Below are 23,513 nucleotides of genomic sequence, written 5' to 3' on the forward strand. Positions count from 1 at the left end.
ATAAAGAAAAACAACTTCTCTGAGATGCAGTTTCCTCATCTCTAAAATACTTATAATATTTACCTCAAAAAGAACTAAATAAGATGGTATGTGTAAAATACCAGTTTCTGACGTGGTTGAGATAATAAATAGTAACTTCAATGCAGCTAGTGTAGCCTTTGTTACCCTAAGGGAACTGAATTAAGTAGTGGGAATTGGCGCTGTTCAAATAATTAACTATAAGTCAGAATGTGGTCAGTGAGATAAAAGTGGTGAGAATGAAATTAGGAAGTAGCAAGGAGGAAGATGGTACTTTTGTCTAGAAAAATTAGGTAACAGTTCATCAAGGAGGTGAATTTCTTTTGGACCTTAGAAGAGAGATTAGGTGTTCGTATGCAGTGTAAGGAGTTTTGATTTGTAGACTCTCCTTAAAGTATCAGCCATGATCAGGATAGTACAGCTAAGAAATTGAACTTCTATGGTAAAGTATCATAATCCTGTGGTAAGAAGTAGGTTCAAGTGGCGGATTTGGAACTCTTTCTCTGGTTCTGTCCTATTCAGCCTTTTTGTCAATGACTCGATTATCACATTATTATAGGACATGAAAGTGGGAGGGGTAGTGCATGTTGAATAACAGACTGCAAACCCAATGGTTTCCATCTAATAAGGTGGTGATTAAAAGCAAATGCATTTACCGTTCTGTAATTATGCCCAAATAATCAGGCATAAATGTTTGGATGGGGAAAAAAGAATCTCAGTGATGTTAGTCCACTGTAAGTTGTGGCAGGTAGCATCTAAAAATTCATTGACGTTTTACTCTATAGGAGAAAAATTATTGAATTCAGCAAACACCTAACGAAGACCTGCTGGATGCAAAGAACGGACAGCAGTGAAGAGCACACGTGGACATTGTAACTCAGGACTTAGATTTTTAACAGAAAAACAGAAATAAGATACATTTCAGGTAAATGTTGCACTACAGTTGTGACAGATGTCGAGAGGGAAAAGCACGGGGTGCCATATGTCCACCTAACAAGGAGACCTGAGCTATGTCAGAGTCAGGAAAGGCTTCTTTGTGGAAGTGATTTTTACTGAGACCTGAAAGATGTCTGGGGATTAATCAAGTAAAAGAGAGACAGAGAGTCTTCCCGATAGAGGAAACAGCATTTTATAAAGAGCTTTAGCCAAAAATGAGACTATAGAGTGAGAAGAAACGACATTCGAGGATTGAACCTTAAAGAAATTTAGTTTAATTGGTAAAACTTGTGATAACTAGACAACTAATATTAGGTGGAATGTGGTCAGTGCTGGGAAAGAGATAAGAATAAGGTTTTGCAGAGCATAGGAGATATTTCCATTTGCTAGGGGAATTTGGTAAAGATTCATCAAGAAAATGACATTTCAGTTGGGTCTCTAAAGAACGATCGTGTTTTGGCAGGCAGAGTTAGGGTGTTCTCAATATACAAACACTGGTAAGAGGAGGATAAGGGAGCAGTAATTTAAATTATTAAATTAAACAGAGAGGTACGAGGAAAATCAGGAGAATGTGAGATCATAGGAATTAAAGGAAGAGAGCATTACAAAGAGACAGGGGTCACAATTTGGAATGATTTAACAGCATTCAAATAATATGAGGACTGAACTATGTCCACTGTATTTATTGAGCTGGAAGTTATTGGTGAACTTAGCATGAGTAGTTGAAGCTGTGAGTATGAAGTGAAGAAACAGAGGGAACAGGAGATGGCCAAATTGTGGGATTCAAACAGCAGGATCCTTGTGATCATTTTTTGTGTTTTTGGGAGGAAGCCTAATACAGTAGTCTTGTAGCAGTTATACAAAAGTTAATTTCAGTTGTTGAATGAATGAATATTTGGGAAAAGAAAGGTTAATTATACTAGAAATAGGACAAGACTTTGGGGAAAAAGAGTTGAGATTAAACTCTGGTTCTTGCAAATTACTAACTTTGTGACCTTGGGCAAGTCTTTTAACTAACCACTCTGAGCCCTAGTTTCCTCACTTATAAAATGAGGATAATGATAATTGATCTTATTTCTCTAGAGAGTTGGCGAAAGTTAAGAAACTTTCCATGAATGTGCTTTACAGGCTCTGGAGCTCTTACCTAATAGAAGGTACTATTTTGTATTAGAAGCTGTGTTAGAGACTGACTAGGTGACCTGACCATTTCCTCTTCTTAGACTACATTTCCCAGTGGCCCTTACAGTGAGATACCACATGTCCTAGTTTGAGCCAGTGACAATGCTCAGAGGTGATGGGTACCACTTCCAGGATTCAACCATTGAAACCTCCCACTAGGGCTCCCCCATGCTCCTTCTGTTTCTGCTGGCTTGATGCATGTGGGTGGGGGGACCTTGGAAGATATATACTGATGGATGTACCCATTGTTACTACCAATTTGGAAAATAATTTGGCAATAGCTTCAAAATTTGAACATTTTCATACTCCGTAGTCCTGCAGTGGTACTCCTAAGTATATTTACTCTAGAGAAACTTGCAAATGTGCTTTAAGACAGGGGTCCCCAACCCCCGGGGCTGCGGTACCAGTCCTCGGCCTGTTAGGAACCAGACCGCAGAGCAGGAGGTGAGCGGCAAGTGAGCGAGCGAAGCTTCATCTGTCGCTCCCTGTCGCTCCCCATCTCCCGCATTACCACCTGAACCAAACTGCTCCCCACCCCCCACCCCCACCCCGTCCGTGGGAAAATTGTCTTCCACGAAACCGGTCCCTGATGCCAAAAAGGTTGGGGAACGCTGCTTTAAGAGACATATATGAGTGGGTTTATTGTTTATAATAACTTGAAACTGAAAACAACCCAAATGTCCATCAATAGGAAAGCCAAATGCCCATCAGAAGAATGGAGAAAATTTATAGTCACAAAAAGTTTAAATAACAGTGAAAATCCCTATATCTACGTGAAACTACATAGATGAGAGTAAGAAATATAATGGTAAGTGGAAAAAAAAGGTCACAAAGGAAAGGACACGTGATAAAATTATAAAAAGACTAAAAAAAACCCAAAATGCTGGACCAAACAATATAGTTCTCAGCACCATATGCATTTGTGATTTTTTTTTTTAAGAGGAGGAGAATTGTATAAGTAATGTATTGCCAAAACAATACTGCAAACAACGACCTCAAAATTTGCTAGCTTAAAGAAAGAACATGTATTATTTATCTAGCTCACAAGTCTACTGCATTCATCTGATCTTGCCCGTGCTCAGCTGATCTTGGCTAGGCTTGCTTACGCTTCCATGGGAGCTAGAGGTTACCCAAGTCGTTCTGGTCATCTTGGCTGACACCTGTTCTCGTCTTGGCTCTTGACTGATCTCGGATAGCCATGATCCAGTGCGAACAGCTCTGCTTCACATGCCTGTCACGGACCAGTGGGCTAGCCTTGCCTTTCCGGAGGGAAAGGACAAGCAAGCCCAGTCCTGCAAAGGGGCAAGCAGGAATCTGCATGTGCTTTCCAAAGCTCTATTTGCGTCTCATTTGCTTACACCCTATCCGCAAAAGCAAGCCACATGACTCAGCCTGGAATCAGAATGGAAAGGGACAGCAATGTTATAGGCCAAAGGCCAGGGGAGGACCTTAATGGGGCTGGGAATACAGTTAGTCACAAGGACACTCACCACAGGATTCAGGATCATGACGATGAGGCCTGTCAGGAAGGCAGGGGCAGAAAGGAGAAAGAATACACAGGCAGCTGCCCAGTTACTGGCACTGTTGAAGTTCTTAACTGAGGTTGAGTTTTATTAGTCTTTATTTTATGTTATGCTTTATAACTTGGATATATATTACATTCATTCTTATGTAAACATCAGATGCTATATTTTTTCAAATATGGTGGGGGACTTCAAAGGTGAGAAAAACTGAAGGGCCAATTTATGAAGTCCAGTGGAAGATGGGGCCTCTGGCTTCTCTTCTTGAGTTTCTGCAAAATGGGATATTGTCACTTTTTAAAAGAAGGTTTGTGACTTTGACAAAAAAAAAAGTCATTTATTAATAGAAGTTGAAGGGCAACCTTTGCTAAACTGGTGAGAATAATTCTCTCTTTCTTCTGGAGACCTCAGATCAAATTTCATCAGTGTAGAAAGCACACATTTATTCTGCTCTCTTTTGCTCTCTTTTATTCAGTTTGTTTTATTCCTGGAACAAAGATACCCCAGCTTCTCCTCGAAAGACTTCCATGTGAGTTTGAAAGAGTGTAGAATTTGGAACATGCTGTATAGTTCAGATAAAACTCCCGAGTTTTTTCAAAGCGCTTCTCAATTGGACCCAGATCTCAGACCTCCGGGGTGGGATTCATTCATCTCTAGCTGGAACTAGGTTTTTTCACCCCTCTCCAGAAGACTGAGAGATTCATTTTAAAAAGACACTGCTGCTGCTTTTTTCACATCACAAAAGAATTAATGTTCGAGCAGTCCTTTGAAGATGTGGTGTCACGCATGTGCTATTATTAATAATAAACTACAGATCTGCTTCACACCATCTGAAAAACAGGGCTGTGCCGCCTTGAAAAAGACTTTTATTTCCACCAGTTCTCCATTATGTTTAGCCTAGATCCAGCTCAGCTTCAGACCGGGGCTAGTCCCAGAACGCGGGGAAAGAAAGGAAGCAGCTGGAGGGAAACAAAACAACATATACCACCCAATACATTGAGAAAATACAAGTAAAAAGGAGGCTTTTATAACCATTAGAGATCAATGCCACCCGCTGCAAGCATTTCAGCTAGAATGTGGGTTTGGGACAGAGCACCTACTAAAGACAGAACTTAAAGGAGACATATCTTTGATTCTTTATGCATTCTGGGGAAGGTAAACATTCCCAGGGTTCCTGAGCCTGCACGGACAGGAAAGAAGGCACTGATGGCAATCTGCTGTCAGTCTTGCCTTTTATATTTGCTTACTGCTTTGAATTGTTCATTCTCTTCTTTTCTGAAACCACTAATATCTTTCCTCCTGTAGCTTTTTGCGTTTACTGGCTCCCTTTACATGCCTGTGTTTTGAGGAGATAGATGTAAAATGAGGCTACTGCAAATAACAGTCCAGTAAGAACTTCAGGACAGGTTCCATTTGGAGAGGCAAGTGCAAACACACAGAGCTGAATGCAAAGAATTGCTTCTGTGGGCTCCACCACCAACAGGCACGCCGCTGACAACAGCAGCCTGAGAAGGAGCAAATTTGAGAGCCGGCTCTGTTATTTTTGTTGAAAAAAAAAAAATCTTTGCACCTGTCTTTGGTGGCAAGATTCTCAACTCATTCCCCTGGTTTCAACCTCCCCTTGGCTCTGCTTGTTTTGGAGCTGGTTGTTCAAAATGAACTCCAACCTTCTTTTTGAATTACAAGGTTGGGCACAAGGGGAAGGTATTTCTTGCTCTATTTCAGGCCCTAACACAGAAGGTGGTGTATATGGAAAAGGGAGCTGGAGAGAGAAAGAGAGAAAAAGGGAGAGAGAGAGAGGGAGAAAAAAAGAGGCAAACATACAGAACTCAAGGAAATCAAGACCATGCTGTGCAAAATTGTTACAGCTGTTTCTGTTTTTATTGGCTTGCTCTTTTGGCTTCACTTTTTCAGCAACTGCGGTTCATATGAGCAGGAAGGCATCCAGCATGGCCGGGCAGCACGGAGGTGGGAGGGGGGAGGACAGAGCGGGGAAGGAGGGGGGAGGGCAGGAGCTGGGGGAGGTTCTGAATCGTGTACAGGGCTCGGAGGGGATACACATCAAAGCATTTCTTTCTGATAGTTTTGTGGAAACCTTAGCAATAGAATTCAGATGCACTTAATGGAAAGCTCCTAAAAGCATCCCATCTCCCTGGCTGGATAGATTAGTGGTCCGTTTAAGGCATTGTACTAGCCCTGGAAATGACGTTCAGATATCTCTGAGGAAATAAAGTGTCAGGACACATCCCTTTCCCAATCTCTCCCCGACTGTGATTCACCTAGACCATTGCACAGGGCTGAACATATGGAGAGTGCATATTTTCCCGGGGCGACTCTATTTCTCATGGTTACAAATGGAATGAGCTCTATGTCTGCTCACTGACCCTGTGAGGAGGATATTGGCATCCAGCGCCTTAGGGCTTGGGGTAAGCTGCTCACCCACCTTGATCCCCCTGCACAGCAGCTGGACGGTGAGCCAGAAAAAGGCACATGAAAGAGCCCACCACACTCTTTCTTAAAACTTCCTATTAAACTGGTGATTTAAATGACATTTTTAAGGTTTATAAAATTGCTTAAACTGGAGTTCTTGAATTTGATACTATTCTTAACCACACTTGCCGTAACACACACACACACACACACACACACACACACACACTCACACACACACACTCACACACTCACACACACTGTTAATCAAATTAATTCTACAAACACTAAGGAAATATTCTGAATAGTGTCCCCAAATGAGGGCAAGTGGGCAAGAGAACTGGGAGGTAAGGAATATAATAAGGGGAAAACATAGTTTTTGTGCTTATATTTGGCTGGCAGTTATAGCAAAAGGGAAAATATAATGAAAATTTGATTAACCCAAAAACCCTACATCTGGTGATAAAAGATTGCATACTCTCACATTGAAAAAAAACAACAACAAAAAACCCAAGCCAGTGAGCCCAGCTGTAGAATGAAAGGCAAATCCCAAGCCCAGTGCCCATGTATTGGTTCTGTTTTGGAGACTTACTTGGTTTTTCTGAACTTGACTTCTGACTTATTTGGCCACAGGAGGGAAAAATCATAACCTATATGCCTCTGTGTTCTCATCTAAAAATGGAGCTGGACTTGGAAAGAAGGACTAATTAAAGGTTACAAAGCAATTTGAGACTATAAAACACCAGGTAATTGCAAACATTAAATCTAATAACATAATTAGGTGTTGAAGGTTCTGTCTTGGTCATTTTGTTTTCTGAGTGCAAGAAAGGACTCCCTCAAAGCTTGTTTTATTTATTTTCCCAAGGAAGTCATTGAATAACTTGAAAAAATGATGATTTGGACTAATGCTATCTTGAACAATTATGTGTTTTCAGATGTACCATGCTTTTTCCACATTTTCTAATATCATTACTTCTATTCATTGTTACCTTTTTCTTCTGTGTTAATAGTGGCTGACAATAATACATCATTAACGAATATTAAATTTGTTTAAAACTTTTCAGTTGAGACAGTATATGATAAATGTAGAGAGAGACTATTTTTGAAAGGCTTATTAACCTTTTTACACAGGAAAATGAATGATTTCAAGAATTAGCAATGCCTAGAGAAAGCTCTTCTCTTGTTGTAAAGATTGAAATTGTTCCTCCTGAAGAATAACCTCACTAAATTTCATATTTAGCACTGACACTTAAAGTTCGGGATAGTGAGTAGTTCATTCTCACCTCAGCCTCTGACTCAGTGTAAGGGTTGCCAATTTTTTTTCCCTTGGATTTTGGCCACAAAATGGGTTGATAGTGCCGGACCCCAAATGAAGTAAGTACAACTGAAGTTTGGAAGCATACAGAATTTCTGTTCTTTGAGAACATTTTCCCCGTATGCATCTGTTAGCTGTTGTTACAAATTTGAGATACCATTAATCAGTAGCGTCTTTTGCAAATGAAGAGTAGATATTTGCCTATTGAGGTTCAGCCAATAGGCACCCCTATTGGTTGGTGAATATTGAACCTCACTTGCAAAAACATGTTTCTGCTATTATCCTTACAGAAGGCTCTGTGTTCACACACATGCACAATTATGAGACCGAACACTCCCTTCTTCTTTGGGTTGCTCTTTGATCTTTTGTTGTTTTGCTGCTTGCGTACATACGGAAATGTTACCAACCAGCGGACAATTCCTTTCCACGAAGATTCCTCATCCAGTCTTCCCCCGTGTTGTTTCTTATTTGTATTGGGCTCCAGATTGATGCCAGTATTTCAAAGGCGCACACCTCATCAGGTTCAAAAGCTCAATTTGCTTTAAGTAGCCATCAAAGGTTACACTTAGATTTAAGTACCTGTTTATACCCATGTTTTCCTGATGTGCAATGACAACTAGGGCATCTGAAGAGAAACACAGTTTTCTTGTGAGACTGGGGAGAACTATGGGATTAGGTAGGTAGGTCATAAATACTGTCAGTTTAGTGCTCTCTGTTGATTTCCGTATCAGTCTTTACCAACTAGGAGTATATATAATACACACACAGGCATGACCTCATCCAAAGAAAATTTATTGAAAAATTTCAAACCCTATAAAAGCTCCATTTGTGGATGCCAGTTTATATTCATTCTTAAATTTTCTTCCTACCCATAGTACCCAATAACTGTAGTCCTGGAAATCCCTCCTTTTCTTATACTGGAAAATACCAAAGATCTGAGAGCATAGAAGTATGTGCTTACTAAGGGAGCTTTCTTTTCTTTTTTTTTTCTTTAGAGCCTTCTGAAGCTCCTCCTAGGAGAGATTAAATAAAGTCAGTGCTTTCCCACTTCCCAAGTCTATCTCCACACATCAAACAAATGAAAATCCTTCCAAAACTCATCTCCCTTCATGCCCACACTCAAATATGCTGTTTTATGTGGGTCGACCAAAGTCTTTTTCTGATTTTCCTCCCCATCTGTTCTTTGAATAAACATGCATCCTAAAGAGAAGGAGGACTTAAAGGATCAAATTTGGTTCCTGTATTTGGAAATGTTTTCAAAAGACCACACCGCACTTGGCTATTCGGTCAAATTAGGTTCTGTTTGCTTCTAATAGCACTTAATTACCCTCCCACATGCTTCTTGGACTCTCCTCCTTCTTAGTCTGTACAGGTTAGCTATTATGATGTCCGAAAAAGTTTGTTTTAAAAAAAAAAAAAAATCGTGTGTGAGCTGGTAGAACTGCTGCCATTGGCTATGTCTCTACCAGACCAAAGCCATCAGTCTTTTCAGGTGACCACACTGGCTACACTGGGTGTCTGGAATTGTAGAAACTAAATAAGCAGAGATATAATCAGTTGGTTTTTAAGTTTTTTGGTTGCCATAGACATAGTGCCTCATTTTCTTTCTTTTATAAATCAACCATGTGCACTGATGAATCTCTGAAAGTACAACCCCACATGTGAAAATTTCAGAACAAATCATTATATAGTGTCTTCAAGGTGGGATTTGGTTATCCTGATTAATTAGTTTTTATTTTCCTTTCTCCAGATTAAAACGGAGGGGAGGGTGGAGTAAAGCGCTTCTGTGGCGTGTCATGCATGCTTTCAGTTTTCATTATTTCCAGCTTGAAACCTCTGAATAGGTTGAGAAAATGTTTGTTAATCTGAATTGAATTCCAGTGGCATAACATACAAAGACGAGTTATTTTCCTTATCACAATTTAGTTGAAAGCTGGGGTTTTTTCAAAGGGCCAGGTAGTAAATGATTTAGGACTTGTGGACAAAGAGCAAAACTGAACATACCATTTAGGTACTTACATGAGGAGAGAGAAAACTCTGGCCTCACTGCAGTCCTGGGTGTCGACATTTGGGTCCTCCTGGTGTTGGGCACACTGCTCACAGCTGTTGTCGGCTCTGGTTCCAGGGAGGGGGCCTCGTCGGGAGGCAGGAGTGTGTGGGGCTCAGGGGGTGGGGATGGGGAAAGATGGGTGGCCACCAGCCAGAGGGCAGGCCCTGTGAGCAGCAGGGGACCCCTAGCTTAGCCTCTGTGGCCCGTAGTGTTAGCACACGGGGCCAGTGCTTGAGGGCCATACAGAAATAAGCTTTGGTCTGCATTTGGTCTCCTGGCTGTAGTTTGCCAACTTTTGGTTAAACAAATACCTAGATACTGATGACTCCCAAATTTGTATCTGCGGTCTGAGCTCCAGCTCTCTGTTGTACATTTCCTCTTAACTACTTGGCAGGCACTTGAAAGAAAGGATGTTCCAAACTGAACTCATTATTACCTTCATCCCTCTGTGCCCTGTTTCTGTAAACAGCACCACTACTTAACAGTTGCCCAAGTCAGGCACCTTGTGTTCATTTTCGACTCCTTCTTTCCTTCATTCTCCTGTTCCTCGTGCCATGTAGCGGCTGGACTGAAAGCAGTGTAAAGGCAGGACCAGACTTAGCTTATATTTATATTTCAAACTCTCACACTGTAGGCTTTCAAAAAGTGGTTGTTGAATTAATCTCTCGATCACCAAACTCAGCTGATTCTTCTTATTTCGTTCCTCTGTCAAAACTCTCCCACGGCTTTCCATTGGTTAGAGAATAAGTATAAAATGTTTGGCGAACCATGCACAACTTTCTGTTTTGACTTTGTCTACTCTAAAGACTGACCGTATTACATGCAGTGTACTAACGTCTCTCATCCTTCATGTGTCTCTCCAGGCAGTGTTGTTTCCTCTTCCCGCAGGATCCTTTCCCACAGATTTTATTTGATAAACCCCACTCATCCTTCCAGATTTGACTCACTGATCATCTGCAGGACGGCTCCGCAGGTGCCTCCCCGTTCATTAGGAGTTTGTTCTTGGCTTTCACAACACTTCATCAATGCTAAGATTGTTTGCCAAGTGCATTTAGCCCTTCCCAGGTTATATACAGCACGGAGGCAAGACTATATTTGTCTGTGTTTCCTTGTGTCTTAGTTGGCACTTCGAACATGGCAGACAAAAATGATCATTTGACCGAACTAAACGTGACCCCACAGTGTAACTGAGAAACCTCATCTGCAACCATGAAGACCTAAGAGGGCCTTTTCTGTGTTCCACTGGGCCTTTCCCAAACCTAAGGAAGTGAAACCAAGCAGGACCCTATAGGGCCTTCCCTGGAGACATATGCCCTTTTCCTTCCCCTGACCACACCCCTGCCGTGTCCACCCACCTCTTGTTTGTGAAAAAGGTTTAGCCTCCTAGGCCTTCCTTGAGTTCCAAAGAACAAACTTAATCAGCAAAATGAGAAAATGAGGAAGCAAGGGAAAACAGTCAAGCAAGACAATATAATAGTAGTTTAGCCGTTAAACAAAGTCATGGACCCTTAGTTCCTCCTCAAGGGCTATAGATAATATCCTGAATTGTATCCTTGAGTTGTTTTGCAGCTACTAAAACCCCCGCCAGGTGGAAGAATTTAACTGCATGTTGACTACCAGCACCTAGATCCCAAACTGGTTGGAACTAGAAGGTTGAGGGTGCTAACACCTGAAATACTACCCTGTTACTTCACCACCAACAAATCAGAAGGATGTCCACAAGTTGATCACACACACCGTGACCCTCTCCCTCACCTTGCCTTTAAAGTGTCCATCAACAGATGAATGGATAAAGAAGATATGGCATACATATATAATGGAATACTACTCAGCCATAAAAAAAGAATGAAATTTTATCATTTGCAGCAACATGGATGGACTTCGAGGATGTTATTGCTAAGTGAAATAAGTCAGACAGGGAAAGACAAATACTCTATGATATCTCTTATACGTGGAATCTAAAAACTACAACAAACTAGTGAATAGAACAAAAAAAGGAAGCAGACTCACAGATGCAGAGAACAAAGTAGTGGTTACCACTGGGGAGAGGGAAGGGAGCAGGGGCAATGGAAGGGTAGGGGGAAAAAGGGGGTTAATATAGGATTATGTGAAATGATGTGTGTGAAACTTTTGAAAATTATAAAGCTTTTAAAAGCAAAAGCAAAAAAACCCTTCCCTGAATGCTCTCAGGGAGTTTGGGTTTTTTGAGCATGACCTGACTATGTTCCTAGCTTAGCCCCACGTTGGATGCCCTGCAAAACGCTGTACTTTCCTTCACCACGACCTGACCCGATGTCAGTAGATTGGCTTTGCTGGACCCAACTTTGGCTGGGTAACAGGAGTAGACTACGATTAGTCTGTATCGCGGGTTGTTTTGTGTGCTGAAAGGACAAAGGGAGAGGACCTGGCAGGAGGGAAAGAGGAGGACAGTTCTTCAGTGCAGAAATCCCCCTGGCTCTGGATTTGCGTTGCACATAAGGCAAGGAAATTGCACTTATCAGTTACCTAGACAAAAAGAAGCTGAGTCTTACTGGGCCCAGCCATCTGGGGACAGCACTGAGGTATAAATTTTATCTTACAGGTCACAGCAAGAATGTGCGAACAACTCCAGAGTCGGCTATAAGAACCTTGACATATTTCTTTATATGCTTAAAATGAGAAAACTCCAGAATGATCACTGTAATCAGTGACTGTAGTACCTCTGTGTGCATGTCAATATTAAAAGAAAACAAACGACAAACAAAATCAAGCAATATACTACTTAATTTCTCTTTCCTTTTTTGAAGTCTCGGTAGGTGGAGAATTACAAAGAGGCAAAACTATAAAGAATAAACAATCTTATCACTGTATGAATTCAGAAAATCTGGAACAAGGCCTGGTGGCAGTGACATCAGGAGAGAATATAATATTGGCTAAGTTATTACTTGGATGTAAGCATTATGTTGTTTAATGCATCCATCGTATAATTAGGTGTCATTAAAAATCTCGCGAGCAGACATTGATGATTGCAATATAATGAAGGAAGAGAGATAGTAGAGGGAAGATTACAGACTTTTGGAGGAAGTTGCTTTTTTGAGTTTAATGAGGAATGTAATAAGGTATCTGAGGACATTGTATTCAGACTTTCCAGTTATATTCTTTCTTTAACCATGAGGGCCTGGAAGTTAGGTGAATTTGAATTATTATTATAAAAGGAGGAAAAAATTACAAAATTGGGTGCTTGGAAAATACCTATTTTACTTCCTTCTCCCCTACTTTCCTTTCACCCCAGTAAAAAAGGGATGAAGTTTTCCAAAAGTCCCACTTCCGAATGATGTAGAAATAGGGCTTTTTAGTAACCAAGAACCAACCTCCCACCCCCAAATAATGCAATTAATTTACCAAAACCTGTGACTTATTAAATTCTTTAAGGAGAAAACTTCCTATACTTTCCTATCTTCCTGTTTTCGGGAAAAGAAAATAATACATAATACTTTGATCCATAATTAATTATGAGAGAATAGAATTCACTTTTGCTGATTTTGGGGAAAAGTGGATAATATTGATTTTGGGGAAAAGTGGATATAGGGGTTTTTCCTTTTCTTTCTTTTTATATAAGGGAATAAACTGGCAGAAATAAATGAACCACAAAATTGTCTGTGGACAAATCAGACCTCTGGAATCAATGAGATCTCTCCAAGTAGAACTTTCTCTGAGGCCAGGTTTAGGCTCTGGTTGCGGGGGCGGGGGGTGGGGAAAGGAATGCTTGCAGGGCTTTAAAGATGGAAACTGTTTCCTCTGCATGGTAAAGCAGAAAAGGATTTACCCCACAAAATGTCCCCAGAGTCCTCACTAATAAGGTAAAGTCAGCTGAAAATCACTTTGCTCAGCATGGACCGTGACCTCTGAAAGGCTTATTGAAATTAATCAGTACATTTCTGTCTTATACCGTCTTTATGTTTCACACGGAAGCATATTCATTAGGACCAAGTAAGGAAGAGATGGTTTCCCAGACCCAGGGTGCTGGCGGTCTGGGCAGGTGTCACTTCTTTACAAGGTGGGCTGACACAGGCCGAAAGCAGCTCATCTGAAAGGTTCTGTATGTTGCTGTCGCTGACGTACATGACAAATGGGGCTGACAAGCCTCTGTGTTATCTACTTTCTTCATTCTGGATTAGTCTGCTCTGGAGTATTTCAGGCAGCATAAAAGACTGAATGACCGCACTGCCAGGCAGAAATTAAAGGGAGCAGCCAGGAGAAATGTATCCTGTGCTGGACACTACACAAACCACCAGGAAAACAGTATATGCCTTTGGGGGAGACCCCAGTGGTTCTTTCTAGCCCTGGTGTTTTCGTGGCTGACTTTGAGATTCCATCGTAAATGACCTTGTCCTTTTATTTCAGCCACGTCTGTTTTTCTCATCTATTAGAGTGTCATCTCTTAGAGGTTTGGGTTGTCTCTGGATTTCTTCAGCCTTGCCGTAGAAGTTTGTTCAGTGCTTTGGAGAAAGGAGATACTAAATAGAATTTGAGAAATTGGATTGTAAGGTGAATGACGGAAATGATGCATAAACTCTTGCCCCACAGCAAGATAGTCCTAGACTTTTCTCTCTCTTTTGACATTTAAGTAAAATACTTAAGATCGTTTTGCATGTTTCTGTGTAAGTTTTCCTTTAATTACTATATTTTTAAAATGTTTTCTGGCATCTATGGTTACACTTTCCTCCTCTTTTCTTCATTGAATCAATAAATTTATAGTGAGGCTTTAAGTGTCTTCCTCTAATAAATTCATTCCAATTCTAAATCTATGGCCTTATTTGCTAGTTCTTAAGTTTTTGTGATTTTCTTGTGTAGTCTGGGTCTACTTCTTAAGGATGAGGTGGCAGACCTAATGTTATGTGTTCACCAAATTTCATTTGATTTTCCTCTTCCTTGGGTACATGGCAAATCATACTTGCCAGGCCCTCTGAGTTATGTGGTGGCAGATGAGGGATTCTGGCTAATGAAATGTGAAAGGAAGCAATACATGTCAGTTCTGGACTGAGGCTGTGAAAAGCCCTCGAAGGACTTTTTGGTCAGTTTCATCCCTGCCATGGAGAGTATGGAGGCCTCATGTTGCTATGGAACAGCCTCAAGATCAAAGCCACTTGGATCACTGGGTTGCTGTGTGGAGGGCACCTGCTGTGGAGAATGGCCTGGCCCCACTGCCAGACTTCGCATCTAATTTTTTAAACAGCTAAGATTACTGGGTTGTTCCTTACACAGCATAAGCCAAGTCTATTCTAGCTGATACAGAAAGGATGAAGTAGGAGTGCTTGTCTACTCCCCTGTGAGCATCTCTTTTTCATCGCTGGTGGTAACGTGGGCCATAAACAAGAGTCGTTTTTGAAAAAAACATTGTTTTTTTTAAACAATCATCAACTTTATTCAGATTTCACTAGTTTTACATGCACTGATTTGTGTGTGAATATGTTTGCTTCTATACAGTTTTATCACATGTATAGATTTGTGTGGCCACTGCCACAGTCAACATACAGAATTGTTCCATCACAAGGATCCCTCATGCCATCCTTCCATAGCCACAGTCCTCTTCCTCCCTCCCTGACTCCTTTCTAACCATAGGTAACCACTAATCTGTTCTTCATCTCTATTTTTTGTCATTTCAAGAGTGCTATGTTATGGAATCAAACAGTATGCGAACTTTCTAAAGTGCCATTTGTTTTTGTTAATTGAAGCATAGTTGATCTACAACACTATATTAGTTCCAGGTACACAACATAGTGATTTGATATTTCTATACATTACAAAAGATCCACAGTAAGTCTAGTTACCATCTATCACCATACAAAGATATTAAGATATTATTGACTATATTCTCCATGCTGTACATTTCATCCCTGTGACTCATTTGTTTTGTAACTGTGTAAACAACGGTCTTGAGCTGAGGATCCTAGTTTTTTTGGATAGTAGGCTCCTAACTTGTTATTCAACCAAAGGGTAAAAGTGAGAAGAAGATATATATTGAAGACAAGGTGCCACAGTGGAAAAAATAAGTACGTTGAAGTAAGATAGTCCTGGATAAGACTCCCAATCTGCCTCTTATTACCTCTATTTATTTGAGCTTTGTAATTTACCTTCTGAGTCTCAGTTACCTCATCATTAAAATGAGGATAATAATATCTGCTTTGGCGAGAATTGGCGAGAGGATGTATTGACATGTGCATCATTCATAACAAAACTCATTGGGTTTTGTTTTCACCATTAATAAGCTATGTGACCTCGAGAGAGATACTTGACCTTTGTGACGATGAGGGTTTTTTTTTTTAAACATTGTCTATGTTATCTTTATTGTATTTTTTGTCTTTATTTCATGTATGTTTTATTTATTCTTCTACTTTAAAATTTTTTTAACATCTTTATTGGAGTATAATTGCTTTACAATATTGTGTTAGTTTCTGCTGTATAACAAAGTGAATCAGCTATACGTATACATATATCCCCATATCCCCTCCCTCTTGCGTCTCCCTCCCACCCTCCCTATCCCACTCCTCTAGGTGGTCACAAAGCACCAAGCTGATCTCCCTGTCCTACGTGGCTACTTCCCACTAGCTATCTGTTTTACGTTTGGTAGTATATATATGTCGTTGCTACTCTCTCACTTCGTCCCAGCTTCCCCTTCCTCCCAGCCCCCATGTCCTCAAGTCCATTCTCTACGTCTGCATCTTTAGTCCCGTCCTGCCCCTAGGTTCATCAGAACCATTTTTTTTAGATTCCATATATATGTGCTAGCATACGGTATTTGTTTTTCTCTTTAGAAGCAGGAATTCCCCAGTGGTCCAGTGGTGAGGCTTCCACTGCAGGGGGCACGGGTTTGATCCCTGGTTGGGGAACTAAGATCCCTCAAGCCATGCATTGCTGCCAAAATAAATTAAAAAAAAAAAAAAAAAAAATAGAAGCAATGTCTCCTTCCCCCTACTGGGGGGTTGTGGTAAAGATTAAGGAGAATGTATACATTCTGTGTTGGCTGGCACATGCTAAATTCTCAATAAATGCTAAGTTCCTACCATGACTTGATGAGCAGACTCATTGGGATTTACTCTACATAGTGGTATCTCCAAGGGCTTAATCTCTTGATTAAGGGCATGATGAGTTTCCCTTACCCAAGGCTCCATATAGAGCCAAACAGTTTCCTTTTGCTGCTCAGTGTGCTGGTGCAAATTAATAAAATGACACTATGTTGTGCTTCAGCCCTATCATGCAGTGTTTTTATAGACAGCTCTTAACGTCCATTTTGGATTCTGCATGGAGAGAAATAGGCTTCAAGTATGTTCTCATCCTAGGATTATAATGTCATAGAGATAAAACCTAGTTTGGGTTTTCTTGGAATTTTCAAGGAAACTTACACACCATCTACATCTGTACTTTCACTAGTTAGTTTTTCAAATCATCCTAATCTATTTTTAGTAAAAAACACACAGTGGAAGTATAAGATAGAGAATTTGTTCTCCTGCATCTTCTGCCAGCCTTTCCATTCTTGATTCATTCCTTGTTTTTGATAGGCAAGTTCATTTGAGAAGATTTGAGAAGTGGAAGCACAAATATCAAGCTAGCATCTTGCATACATTATCTTGTAATAATTCACAGTACAATAAACAGCTGTTAATGATGAGTCTCAAAGCAGAGATACTGGTTTTACGATTTGCTCTATACAACTAATTAAGAAAGAAATCTTTATTGCCTCTTCTATCCATACAGCCCCTTCACATTTATGTCTTTTAGAATTCTTTTCTTCAAATTTTATGAGTGATATTGGCCCACATTGGCTCGTGTTCCAGATGGATTAAGATGTAACTGGAATCTCTTAAATCTCCACAACCACCTTTTTTGCCCGCTTCCTATGCTTTAGGCCTTCCACTTCTCAGGAGCTCCAACACACTCTGGCTGTCCTGGTTGACCCGCCAGCAATCTGTTAAAGGAAATAATTTTCAGTTTGTAATGACTTTATTATTTTTTAAATTTTATGTAGTGACTTTATTATGCACTAAATAACTGCATGAATTTGAGCAAGTCACTCACCTCTTGGTGTATTTCCTCATCTGTAAAATAATGACATTTGACTAGATGACATATTATAAAATCATTCAAGGGTGAGGATTCTGTGGCTAACCAGAAATCATGTCAAGAGTATTAGGGCTTTCAAATAGAAGACTGGAAGGAGGTGATGCTGAATTTAACCAAATAATTAATTTCTAGTGGTAGACTGTATCATAATCGTCTACAAATGTTTTTGAATACATCCCATATGCATGGCACTGTGCATTAGGGTGGAACACACACACAGAAAAATGCAGCAGACATTGTTCCTGCCCTGAAGGAGTTTTCAATTCAGTAGTGGAGACATGTATATGAGTAACATTACATCATAGGATTAAATTAAATTAACTAATGTCATAATGGAGTCACAATCAGCACAATGGCTGGTTTATGTCCATTTTAGTTAGCTGGAGTTTGGTAGATACTTACAGCTGCTTACTGCATCAAAAACAGGATCATTTTTGGAAGTAAAACAATACCCGAAATAGTTGCCAGAAGTCTATTTAGAGATTTGAGGTCTACTTGTTTATTGCAAAGAGAATATTTTATGTGTTCTCTAGAAACACTTTAAAATCCAACACATTCTCCATTTTGAATTTCCAGGAAGCAAAAGAGATTCACTCAAGATAAAAGGAGGTAATTTAGTGGCTTAAAACAACCATTTTAGTTTGCTTACAGTTGTGTGTGGGTCACGGATTTAAGAAGGACTCAGCTGGGCAAGTCATCTTTTATCCACATGAGATCACGTGGGTTTGGAGGACCTGTTTCCACAATGCTTATTCATGAAGTATCACATCTGACATCTCCTTGTTGTTTGATTTATCTTTCTCCACATGGTGTCTCATTTTCTAAGGTCTCTCCATGTAGTTTGAGCTCCTCATGGCAAGGTGGTCTCGAGTAGTTTCACTTTTTATCTGGTGGCTGGATTCTAAGAGGGCAGGACAGAAGTATCATTCTCCTAAAGGTTAGGCCCAGGAACTGGCTTAACCTGACTTCTATCTTACTTCATTGGTCAAAGCTGTCATAGGGAACACTCCTCTTCATGGGAAGAGTATCAAAGAATTGAGGTCATCTTTAATATGCCACACACTCTTTGGGGCATGTGGTCTAATATGAAATCATAATTCCTTGATTTTTCATTTGCTCATTTTTTTTATGAGAAGGAAAAAATAAATGGTTAATCCAACCAACTTTCTTAACAGTATTTAACTGGCATTTTGAATGAGACGATTCTTTGTGTGGGTGTATGCTAAAAGTCATAGGATATTTAGTATACAGCACCCACTAAATGCCATTGGTGCCTTACCCCCATCATTGGACAATAAAAACACAATCCACAACATTTCAGAACTCTCCGTGGTGGCAAAGATAGTACTTCTCCCAGATGAAAGCCATAGACCTGATATCTTAAGATGCTAGATTTCCTAGAGAGGTGATGATCAGGTTACTCTGTGGGCTGTATTGATGTAGATAGTAATAAAATGACTAGTTTCTGTTCTGTTCCAATCCATACAATTCAAAGTTCTTACTGAGTACCTAGATCCTCTGTGTTTCTATCAATGGAAGTTGTTGTAGAGCTGTAGGAACATATAATATGCACCCTGCCCTCAAGAAGGATCTAACATTATTGGAGACATATGAGTCAATCTTCAGTGAAAAATACTTCATGCCACTTACAATAAGAAAAGGCATTTATTATGGGATATTCGGAAATGTAGAAAACTAAAGAACACACACACACACACCTTGGATCACACAATTCAGATGTACCACTGTTGACATTTTGATGGGTCTCATTCCAATTATTAATATGTGTATCTGTATGGAAGGACTTTATATATATGTATACATACAATAGATAATATCTAGTACTTTGTAATACTTCATAATAGAGATATGGTATTATATATAGTACTTTCTGTAATATGCTTTGATAACTCTTACCACTGAAAAGCACTAGAGTTAGTTTTTAATATAAGACTTTACTTAAATGAAGTGTTAAACAGAATCAAAGGGTAAAGAAGTGTGTATGGCGATGCTGACCAGAGTTCGTGAGGAAGACTTCAAGCTTCATCAGGAGCTTGAAGAATGAGTAAAGTTAGGATTAGCAGGGTCCTAATCAATAATTTCATGATAAGAATGGGCATAGTATAATTAGAAGACAATCTAGTTTTTATCTCTGTTATTTTTTCCTAACTTTGGTAAATACGATAATGTCTTACTAAGTTTTACCGAGTTTTGAGTTTGAAAATGGTAATGCATTCAAGAGATATGGGGAAACTGGGAGCAGGCGTTGGTTTTTAAAATGCTCTCTCAAAGATGTCATTAAAATCTGCATAGCAGTCTAAATAAACGCACAGGTGGACAGCTGTGATATATTGGTCCTACATGAAATGGTAGGGTGGGAGTTTCAGAAGTTGGTGAGTGAGGAAATAATAAAAGATACCCTCTAAAGAACACTTATTATTCACAGTGAGTTCAACTCCAGAATTTCTGTTTCTTTCCCAAAGTGAAAGGAAGGAAACAAAGCCTTCTCTTATTGTTTTCAGTTTACTGCTATAGTGATAAAGAAGATAAGATAGTTATTACCAACTACCTTGACAGTAAATATTATATTCTAAACAAAAATGCATTTACTAATATTACCCATGGTACCAGTAACTGAAATTACTAATGTACTAATAAAATAAAAATAATGCAAATGAATGTAAGTTGCATGAGGCCAGAAACTTTATTTTGTTCTCTTCTCTCTCCTAACCACTCAACAGTTACTAGCATATTGTAATGTTGAATGAAAGATTCCACATTAAGAAGAATGTACTCCCTTATGAAAAATGGGAGAAGAAATAAATGGCATAAGCAAAAACAAGGAATTACTTTATAGCAAATGTAAAGTTTTGCCTATCGAAACTGGCTAGTAAAATGCTGTTTTTATACTATGACACCTTGGTTGAGTATAACCTACCCAGCGGCAAATCCAGAAAATCTTTGTGTAAGCAAAACAACCTTGAGATTCTTGCCTACATCTATGGTTAATCTAGTTATAACTTATTTAAGACAATGTGTTCAAAGTGACTAAAAGATTATTTTGTAAAAATTTGAGAGTGACTGTTATTAAAATTCATGCAATTATATAAAGTAGAAAGCCAGAATATGGTAGATAGAGAAACAACACATTATTTTAAACACCACTTAGTCTAGGGTAAATTAGATAATAAGCACTATATAAATACTTGTTATTGAATGAACAAATGGTTTGTTTGTATCATATCATAATGAAGATGAGTCAGTAGGGGAAAAAAAAGACTCCTAAAGGTGGTTTCTGAAAGAATTAAGCATAAGCACTGTCTACAATAGCCAGGACATGGAAGCAACCTAAGTGTCCACTGACAGATGAATGGATAAAGAAGATGTGGCACATATATGCAATGGAATATTACTCGGCCATAAAAAGAAACGAAATTGAGTTATTTGTAGTGAGGTGGATGGACCTAGAGTCTGTCATACAGAGTGAAGTAAGTCAGAAAGAGAAAAACAAATACCATATGCTAACACATATATATGGAATCTAAAAAAAAGACAAAAAAAAAACCTGCTTCTGATGAACCTAGGGGCAGGACAGAAGTAAAGACACAGAGGTAGAGAATGGACTTGAGGACACGGGGAGGGGGAAGGGGAAGCTGGGCGAAATAAAAGAGTAGCACTGACATATATACACTACCAAATGTAAAATAGATAGCTAGTGGGAAGCAGCTGCATAGCACGGGGAGATCAGCTCGGTGCTTTGTGACCACCCAGAGGGGTGGGATAGGGAGGGAGGCACAAGAGGGAGGGGATATGGGGATATATGTATACGTATAACTGATTCACTTTGTTATATAGCAGAAACTAACACAACATTGTAAAGCAATTATACTCCAATAAAGATGTTAAAAAAAAGAAAAGAAATAAGCATATTAAAAGAATAATTTTAGTTCATACTTATAAACTTTTTATTAAAACATAACCATTGCAAAATAACCAGGATAGACTCATAATGATAAATGGACCAACAAATCCTGGTCAAATGAAAAGAATTTTTCTGAGTTAATTGGTAATTCTAATGCCTCACTTGATAAAGTCAATATCGTAAGTAACGTTGTTATTCTACACAGTAGGAACCATAAGTAGAGTCACTATTTTAGGGACAACAGTGGTTAAATTTTAGTGGTCAAGAGAATCAGTTGAGAAAGCTGTTAAAAGTCTGATTTCTGGCTCTCAACACTAAATGATCCTTATTCAGCAAGTCTGGGGTCAGGTTCCTGAATCTGCATTTGTAACCTGCATTTCAGGTGATTGCTGGGTAGGTGATCTGCAGTCTACATCTTGAAAAACAGTTCTTGGAATGTTTGCTGCTTTGTCCCTGCTCAGAAGATTCAAACTGTAAGTAATTAATGGACCCAAGATACTGTTATTTTGGGGGGACTTTTTTGTTGTAATTTCTGGGCATTCTTTTGGGGCTTGCCTTCCAACTAGATTAAATTCCCCTAAAATCTGCTTTGCCTTGTTAAAATAACTACCCTCACTCACTCAGGACTTACGTTCACAGGTAAGACTGGTCTGAAAATTCCTTTCTTGTGTACTCTTTACTGGGTTTTAATAACCATGTTATATATGTCTTCCCTTTCTGTGCTATGGAGGCCGTTAAGTTGCATTAGAATCAACTGCTTTTAAAAGTGTGTAAAATCCGCCTATGAAACCATGTGGACCTGGTGATTTTGATAAAGGGGGAGACTAGATCTTTGAGCAATTCCTCTGTTTTTCTTTTATTTGTATTTGAACTGTTTGGCTATTTTATCACTTCTAGAGTAAATTTTACATTTTTGAAAACTGTAGGTTTCATTCGTGTTTTCAAATTTTTTTGTTTGTGCAGGATTTAGTAAGCTAGTTTCATATGCTTCTTTGAATTTTACCCATTTTATGAATATTCCTCTCTGTTCCTTTTTTTTGTGTATTTTTTTCATATCTCACTCTTTTCCCTTCAATTAGCTTATAGGTGAGTCATGGAGAAAATGACAGCAAGTAATTTAAACAGAATAATTTTTTAAATTAGAAAAATAATTTAAAATGAGTTTCAAAAAAATTTAAAAAAATAGAGTTTCCTCGAAGATGGGAAAAGTGTATACAGATACACATATGAATCTGTCATTTTCCATTCTAGTTAATCTTGTAGTGTCCTTGGCAAATGGGGCCTGGTCTAATGCATTTATACTTATATAGATATATAAATAAAAGAATGCGGTTCTAGTTTACTAATGGTGTATGCTGATTAAAAACTATTTCATTTTAATTTTTCACACTGATGTGTTAATGTTGATTATGTTTGGAGTATCTGTTAATCTATATGCAGGCATACCTCCAAGATATTGCAGGTTTGGTTCTAGACAACTGCAATAAAATAAATACCGAAATAAAGCAGAAATAACCATTGCAAAATAACCAGGTTTCCTAGTACGGATAAAAGTTTCCTAGTACGTATAAAAGTTAAGTTTACATTATATTGTAGTCTGCTAAATGTGCAATAGCATTATGCTAAAAAACCAATGTACATGCCGTAATTAAAAAGATTTTATTGCTAAAAAATGCGACCCATCATCTGAGCCTTCAGTGAATCATAGTAGTGACATCAAAGATCACCAATCACAAATCACCATAACAAATAAAATAATAATGGAAACGTTGGAAATATTGTGAGAATTACCAAACTGTGACACAGAGACACAAGGCGAGCAAATGCTGTTGGAAAAGTGGTGCTGATAGACTTGCTCGGGCAGGTCTGCCACAAACCTTCGATTTGTAAAAAAAAAATGCAATATCTGCAAAGCGCAATAAAATGAAGCACAGTAAAGCGAGGTATGCCTGTATCTATCCATAAATTTAACTGGATTAAACTTTTTTCAAATGGTAAGAATGCTTACAGATTTGTAAAATTCTCCTAAGCGTAAGCTAGGGT

General features: G+C 39.1%; 1 protein-coding gene across 1 annotated transcript in view; it reads left to right on the top strand.

Annotated features, from left to right (window-relative positions):
- The window catches only part of HDGFL1 (HDGF like 1), a 730,488-nt gene that overhangs the window by 560,620 nt on the left and 146,355 nt on the right, over positions 1–23,513 (top strand). The window contains exon 7 of the mRNA XM_082415287.1: positions 21,853–21,943. The gene's annotated coding sequence lies outside the window, so the exon portion shown is untranslated. The remainder of the gene's footprint in view (positions 1–21,852; positions 21,944–23,513) is intronic.

This window comes from Balaenoptera physalus (assembly GCF_965194825.1).
Source record: "Balaenoptera physalus genome assembly, chromosome: 11".
NCBI lineage: Eukaryota > Metazoa > Chordata > Mammalia > Artiodactyla > Balaenopteridae > Balaenoptera > Balaenoptera physalus.